Consider the following 8092-nt stretch of genomic DNA (forward strand, 5'->3'; position numbering starts at 1 on the left):
GTTCATACAATAATCCAAACGATGGAGAACCCCATGTACTACACATGATACTTCATGGATTTTGAAAATATCCATTAACAACTACTGTTTCATTTTATCTTTGTAAGGCTTGATTATTTTATTTGACTTGATAGAATAACTATGATGTGGAAACTGATTCTGCAGAAATTTAGCAGGTAACTTAAAAATAAGATACTATTTCAGTGACTACTATTTACAATAGTCAAGTGCCGGAAGCAGCTTAAGTGCCCATCTGTAAATGACTGGATCATAAAACTGTGGTACATTTACACAATGGAGTACTATGTAGCAGAGAGAAAGAAGGAACTCCTGCCATTTTCAATAACATGGATGGAACTAGAGATAATTATGCTTAGCGAAATAAGCCAGGCAACGAAAGAAAAATACCTTATGATATCACCTAATACAAGAAACTAATGAACAACACAAACAAGCAAAATTGAACCAGAGGCATGTAAACAAGGAGCAGAGTAACAGATACGGGGGGTGGGGGGGTGGGGGGTAGTGGAAGGAGAGGAAGGGAGTAAGTAGGGGAAGAGTTTAGTAAAGGAGCTAGTATAAATAACCCATGGACATGTACAACGAGGTGGGGATTGACTGTGGGAGAAGGTGGGACAACTAATAAAAAAATAATAAATTTTTTTTTAAAAAGATATTATTTTCAGTGACTACTAAATTGGTTTTTAAAGAGGTCACTATTTAGTTTCCCTGGACCAGGCTCTAGGCCTCTCTTTATTACAGGGAATCTAAAAGATCTCTCACATATCTACTATGTAAAACGACAAGATGCCTAAGGAGCACCACTGACGTTCAGGTGTTATTTAGTTGAAGAAAATTTGTGTTAATTTTAGCCTTCGTTTCTAAGGAATTGCTGGATGAAATTTGCCAATGAAAAAAATTGGTACCTCTATAAGCCAATTTCAAAAAAATGTGTAATTCTGATAACAGACGGACATGGACTACAGTGGTGATTGCAAACGTATAAGGGGACTAAATGGTAATGGGAAAAACAATAAAAATAGAGCTACAATAATAAAAATATGTAATCTCATAAGTTCCCTGGAGTCTGTACCAGAAGGTACCTAATGTGATTGGGTGGATCTTGTATGTAAATGAGCTGACTGTAAAAAGGTAGTGCCCTAGAAAGCCCCTCCTAAAGGCAGACAAGAGAACATTAGCCACCCCCCCTAAACTTTGGAAATTTAGAGGAATCTTTAAGAACACTTTGGACTATTAAGTCGTAGGGTAGGGGGTTGAAGACAATTCTGCCCATTTCAAGGGGCAGAAAGACCACTTGTTCCCACTGTACCTAGGTGACATGCTTAAACTAAAGACTGCATCAAAGTCATTGTACTAAAGACATTTACAGGAAAAAGGAGATATGGGACCTCATCCTGGCTTTGCTATATATAACTTGCTTCAGAACCTTGGGCCACTCCCACTGTACCTCACAGTTCTTTTATTAAAAAGGCATATTGCAGTAAGGGTCCATGATCTCTAGGCACTCCTTCAGCTCTGACCTCCTCAGATTTCTGCTGCCAAGGACTGCTACGTTTTTTAAGATGCTCTGGAAAGAGAAGAGCCTCATACACTACTAGGGGCCTGGCAAGTCCCCAAAGCTTCCTAGGCATTTATTTGTAAGGTCTCATTTCTGATCTTGTGTTCTTTAAAACCATTTGCTTTTTTTTTTTGCCGTAAAAACTGAATGTGTACAACATGATGTTTTGATTTCTCAAAAGGTCTTTGGATGGTCTCGTGACCTTTTGTACCTCCCACTAGTATACTTTGCTTTCATACTCCCAAAACAAACGTTTCTCACCCATTCCTGGGCCTAATTATGCAGACTTGGTTTGGGTCATGTCAGTCTTGACATGTTTTAATGAAACCTGCCTCACTTGATTGTCATTACTTAGCTTACAAACAGTGCTCAGTGCCTGCCTGACTCTGAGGAAGTCTTTCCTGCTCACCTGCCAGGCTCCTGCCCTCAAGTCTCTCACCAGACCTTGGGCGTTCTCAAACACACACGGGGGACATGTGTGAGTGTGTGTGAATATGTGAGCATATATGTCTGCAGCTATATCTGACATTGGCTTCAAAAGGTGTATGTATTAATGACAATGGATTTTTCTGGCCTGGTGTGGTGAGCACCAAGTGGTGTATGTCAATTATTCCTTTTATGGATCATGCAAAATGTGTCAGTTCTTAAAATATCTTTGCCTAGCCCAATCCTGAATATTTTCTTCTGTATATTTTTTTCCTAAAACTTTTGTTGTTTTAAGTTTTGCACTTAAGTCCTTGATCCATTTTGAGTTAATTTTTATATAAAGGGTAGGCATTAGGTTAAGATATATATATTGTCTGTATGTCCAATTGCTCCAATACCATTTTTTGAAAAGGCCATGTTTGCTTCCTTGAATTACTTTTATACCTTTGTCAAAATCAGCTGAGCATATATTGTATGGATCTCTTTCTGAGGTCTTTATTGTTTCCATTGATCTATTTGTCTCTCCCTCCGCCAGTATCACAGTCTTGATTACTGTAGATAGAGTAAATCTTGAAATTGAGTAAACTGATTTCCTTATTTTTCAAAATTGATTTAGCTATTCTACTTCTTTTGCCTTAGAATATAAACTTTAGACTAATTTTGTACACATCTGCAAAAAATATTGCTGGGATTTGAAAGGAATTATATGAAACCTCTATATCAATTTTCCCCAAATTGATATTTTTATTGTGTTGAATCTTCAAAAAAAAAAAAAAAAAAACTAATGGTATGTCTCCATTTATTTAAATTTTTCACCAGTGTTTTGTAGTTTTGCCATATGCACTCAGTGCATGTTTTGTTAGGTGTACTTATAAGTATTTAATTTTTTGTGCAATTATAAATGGTATTTTGTGTTCTCATGTCTTACTAACATATGAAAATAAATTGATTTTTGTATGTTTATCTTGTATCCTGTGGCCTTTCTGAACTCAGCCATTCTAGTTTTTTGTAGGTTTATTGGTTTTCTACATACTAGCATGTCATTTTTAAAACAGGGACAATTTTACTGCCTCATTATTTGTATGCCTTTCATTTCCATTGTATTGGCTAGAGTTTCTAGCACTGTGTTCAATGAAAGAAATGAGAGGGGGTATCCTTGCCTTGATTCCAATCTTAGGGACATACATTTGCTTTTGACATTTTAGTATGATGTTATCTATTTGTTTATAATGCTCTCTTATCAAGTTGAAGGATTTCTTTCACCTGTTTTCTGAGAGTTTTTATGAATTTATGTTGAGTTTTGTCAAATTTGTGTGTGTGTGTTTAGCTTCTTCATAGAGTAGATTACATTGATTTTTGAAAATGGAATAAAGCTCACTTGGTCAGGGTGTATACTTCTTTTTAATACAGTATTATTGAATTCTGTTGTAATATTTTGTTAAAGATTTTTGCATTTGTATCTGTGAGCAATATTAATTCTTTTTTTTGTACTGTCATTGGATTTTGTATTAGGGCAATGCTCAAAATAGAGAATTTTCCTATTTTATGAATGAAATTAGGTAGAATTGGTGTTCTATTTTTTTAAGCGTATTTTATTATGTTGTAACAGTCGTCCCAATTTCCTTTCCCTTTGCTCCCCTCTTGCCAGTACTCCCTTTCCCTACATCATCCCACCCCCCTTAGTTCATGTCCATGGGTCCTGCATATAAGTTTTTTGGCTTCACCCTTTCCTATATTATTCTTAACTTCCCCTATTTTGTACCAACCAATTATGCTTCTTAGTCCCTGCACCATTTCCCCATTTCTCCCAATTTCCCCTCCCAGCTGATAACCCTGCAAATGATCCCTACATCTATGATTCTGTTCCTGTTCTGGTTGTTTGCTTAGTTTGTTTTTGTTTTTATTTTTTAGATTCAGTTGATAGCTGTGAGTTTGTTGTCATTTTAATATTCATAGTTTTGTCTTTTTCTTAAATAAGTCTTTAACATTTCATATAATAAGGGCTTGGTGATGATGAACTCTTAGCTTTACCTTGTCTGGGAAGCACTTTATCTGCTCTTCCATTCTAAATGATAGCTTTGCTGGATAGAGTAGTCTTGGCTGTAGGTCCTTGCTTTTTATCACTTTGAGTACTTGTCAGTTCCTTCTTGCCTGCAAAGTTTCTTTTCAGAAATCAGCTGATAGTCTTATAGGCACTCCTTTGTAGGTAACTCTCTTCTTTTCTCTTGCAGCTGTTAAGATTCTCTCTTTATCTTGAACCTTTGCTATTTTAATTATGATGTGTCTTGGTGTGGTCCTCTTTGGATCCAACTTGTTTGGGACTCTGTGCTTCCTGGACTTGTATTTCTATTTCCTTCACCAAATTTGAGGAGCTTTCCTTTATTATTTTTTCACATAAGCTTTCAATTTCTTGCTGTTCTTCTTCTGGCACCCCCATGATTTGGATGTTGGCACGTTTAAAGTTGTCCCAGAGGTTCCTAAGCCTCTCCTCTTTTTTTTTCAATTTTTGTTTGCTCATTCTGTACTGGTTTACTGTTTTTTTCCTCCTTATATTCCAAATCATTGAGCTGAACCCCGGTTTCCTTCCCTTCACCATTGGTTTTGTGTGGATTTTCCATCGTTTCATTTAGCATAGCCTTCACTTCTTCCCTTATGCGTTTGCCGTACTTAAGCATATCTGTCAAGCCTGTGAGCATCTTTATCACCAGTGTTTTGAACTCCGCATCTGTTAGGTTGGCTATTTCCTCGTCACTTACTTCTCCTGTTGGAACCTTGACCCGTTCCCTCTTTTGGGCCATACTTCTTTGTATCCTCATCTTGACAATCTCCTGTGTTTGTTTGCCTCTGTGTCTTAAGTAGAGCTGTTGCACCTGTTACTTTGCCCCTTCTCCAGACACTTTTTTCACTTTTGTATGGGGCTGGTGCCTCTCTAGCTGTTGCCCTGGCCATCGTTCCCAGAGTGCGTGGGTTTGCAGATGTTCTAGGACCATGGGGACCCTTTAAACGAGTGGACTCTGCTGAGAGACCAGCAGTTTCTGCCTCCACCCCAACCCCCTCTGGTTTGCACAGTCAGAAGCAAGGAGGCTTTTATTTTCCCCAGCGCTGGAATCATGAGCTGTGCAGTCTGGTGTCTGGTCTGGTGCTGGGAATGCTCCCCAGGTATCCCTCCTAACTTTTAAAAATGTGTGACTGTGCTTTCTGCTGGCCTGGTGCTGCCGCTGCTGCTGCCACCACACTGTCCTCTCCGCTCTGGCTCCACCCCTCCTACCAGTTTGTATGAGTATTTCTTCTTTATATCTTTGTTTGTTGGACTTCCATGCAGCTCGATTTTCTGGAACTTCTTGTTGTCTCTAGTTTTGAGGTAGTTGTATTCCTTCTTAGTTGTGGAAGGAGACGCAGCGTGTCTGTGTGGACCTCCATCTTGACTGGAAGTCCCCCAGAATTGGTGCTTTTTAAAAATAAAAGTCTCTATAAAGAATTTTTCAGTGAAATCATCGGTGCCTGGAGATTTCTTTTTAGGAGTTTTTAAAAATTCAGTTTTTTAAAACATATTTACAGGGTTATTTAAATTATGTATTTCCTACTGAGTTAGTGATTTTCAAGAAATTGTACCATTTCATTCAAGGTGTCAAATTTATGTGTGTGGAAATGTTCATTATATTCCCTATCTTTTTGCTATCTCCTTGGTTTGTAGTGATATCTTCTTTTTTATTCCTGATGCTGGTAATTTGTACCTTCTCTGTTAGTTTTGTTTTTTGTTAGTCAATTAGAGGCCTATCTATTTTATTGACCTTTTTTTTTTTTTTAAAGAATCATCTTTTAGTTTCATTGATATTTTTCCATTTCTCTATTTTCACTTTCATTAATTTCTGCTTTTTATTATTTCCTTCTATTTGTTTTGGTCTCCTTCCTAGATTCTTGAGGTAAGAGCTTGGATTATTGACTTAAGACTTTTTTCTCTTTTCCATTGTAACCATTTACTGATATAATTTTCTCTGCTTTGTTAAATTAAATCATACTGCTTGAACTGGCCCACACATTTTGATATGAGGTGTTTTCATTTTTGTTCAGAATGATATATTTTTTAACATCTCTCTTGAGATTTACTCTGCTCCATGGGTAATTTAGAAGTGTTCTGTTTAGTTTCTAAATTTTTGGAGATTTTCCTGATATCTACTTTTGATTGCTAATTTGATTCTACCATGTTTCGGGAACACACTCTGTGTCATTTCAATTCTGTTAAATTTGTTGAGGTTTTATTTCCCTGAATATTGTTTATCTTAGTATATGTGTGTGTGTGTGTGTGTGTGAGTGTGTGTGTGTGTATTTGTTGTTGGGTGAAGTGTTCTAGAAATGTTGATTAGATCTTGTTGATTGATGACTTTGTTAAGTTCTTCTATATACTGACTAATTTCCTGTCTAGTTATTCTATCAATTCCCAGGAGAGAGATATAAAAATCTTTAACTATAATTGTAAATTTGTCTCTTCCTTTCGTTCTATTAGTTGTTGTTTCACATATTTTGCAGCTCTGTTGTTTGATACATATACATTTAGGATTACTGTGTCTTCTTGGTGGTGCAACCATTTTATCATTATATGATAATGCCCTTCTCTGTCTCTTGTAATTTTGCTTTGAAATATACATTATCTGATGCTGATATAGCCACTTTTGCCTACTTTTTTTTTAAAATGTGTTTTATTGATTATAATGTTACATTTGTCCCAATTTCCCTTCCCTCTGCTCCCCTCCACCCGGTGGCCCCCCTCCCTCCAGTTGTCCCCCCCTTTTAGACCATGTCCATTAGTTGTGGATATAGTTCTTCTCAACCTCTCTCTGTCTACTCCATTCCCTCCTACCATGATCCCCAATTGTTATATCATCTCCCTCCCTCTCCCCGTTCCCCCTCCCTGTTGACCTCCCCCCAATATGTTCCCCATACCTATAGTTCTTTTTCCACTCTCATTGCCTGTTTAGTTTGTCTTTGTTTCAATTCCCTAGCTTCCATTGTTTCTTGTGATGCAGTTTTCATTTTAGATTTCATAGTTTTGATCCTCCTTTTTCTAAACCAGTCCCTTTAACATCTCATATAACAGTGGTTTGGATCTAATGAACTCTTTCAGTTTTGTTTTGTCCTGGAAACACTTTCTCTGCCCTTCTATTCTGAATGACAATTTCACTGGATAGAGTATTCGTAGTTGTAGGTTTTTGCTTTTCATTACTTTGAATATTTCTTGCCAGTCTCTTCTTGCCTGCAGGGTCTCCCTTGAGAAGTCAGCTGATAGTCTAATTGGGACCCCTTTGTACATGATTCTTTTCTTCTCTCTTGCTGCTTTTAAGATTCTCTCTTTATCTTTAACTTTTGACATTTTGATTATAATGTGTCTTGGAGTGGTTCTCCCTGGGTCCAGTTTTTTTGGAACTCTCTGTGCTTCCTGGACTTGTAAGTCTATTTCCTTCCCCACGTTTGGGAAGTTCTGCTTTATTATATTTTCACTCAATTTTTCAATTTCTAGTTCATCCTCTTCGCCTTCTGGCAAACCAATGATTCTTATGTTGGGCCTTTTATAGCTGTCCCAGAGGTTTCTGATCCTCTCATCCTTGCTTCCCGTTTCCTCTCTCTGCACTGGTTGACTGTTTGCTCCTTCTCTATGTTCTGGTTTGTTGGTTTGAACTCTGGATTTTTTTTCCTCACCATCTGTCTCGTATGTGGTTTTGTTCCTTTCATTATGAGTGTTTTTCGATTCTTTCTCATCTTTTTCCAGATCTTTTGTTAATTCTGTAAGCCACCTGATAACAATGGCCCTGAACTGAGCCTCTGACAGGTTTCTTATTTGTTCATCTGTCAGATTCTTCATCTGTTGTCTGGTGAGCTGCGCCACCGGGACTTCTATAGTTGTCTGCCTCATTTCGACAGATGTGTTTTGCTTTCTTGGGCCGGCTATAGGGGGCGGTGCCTGTGTACTCGTCACAACCCAGCGACCGGCGGCGATCTGCAACCTTTTTCACCGCTCTGTGACCCTTTGTCGTCACAACCCAGCGACCGGCGCCAATCCGCAACCTTTCTCGCCGGAGCTTTGTCGTCACT

The sequence above is a fragment of the Furipterus horrens genome, unplaced genomic scaffold, assembly GCF_987537825.1.
Source record: "Furipterus horrens unplaced genomic scaffold, mFurHor1.1.pri manual_scaffold_1, whole genome shotgun sequence".
NCBI classification, from domain to species: Eukaryota; Metazoa; Chordata; class Mammalia; order Chiroptera; family Furipteridae; genus Furipterus; species Furipterus horrens.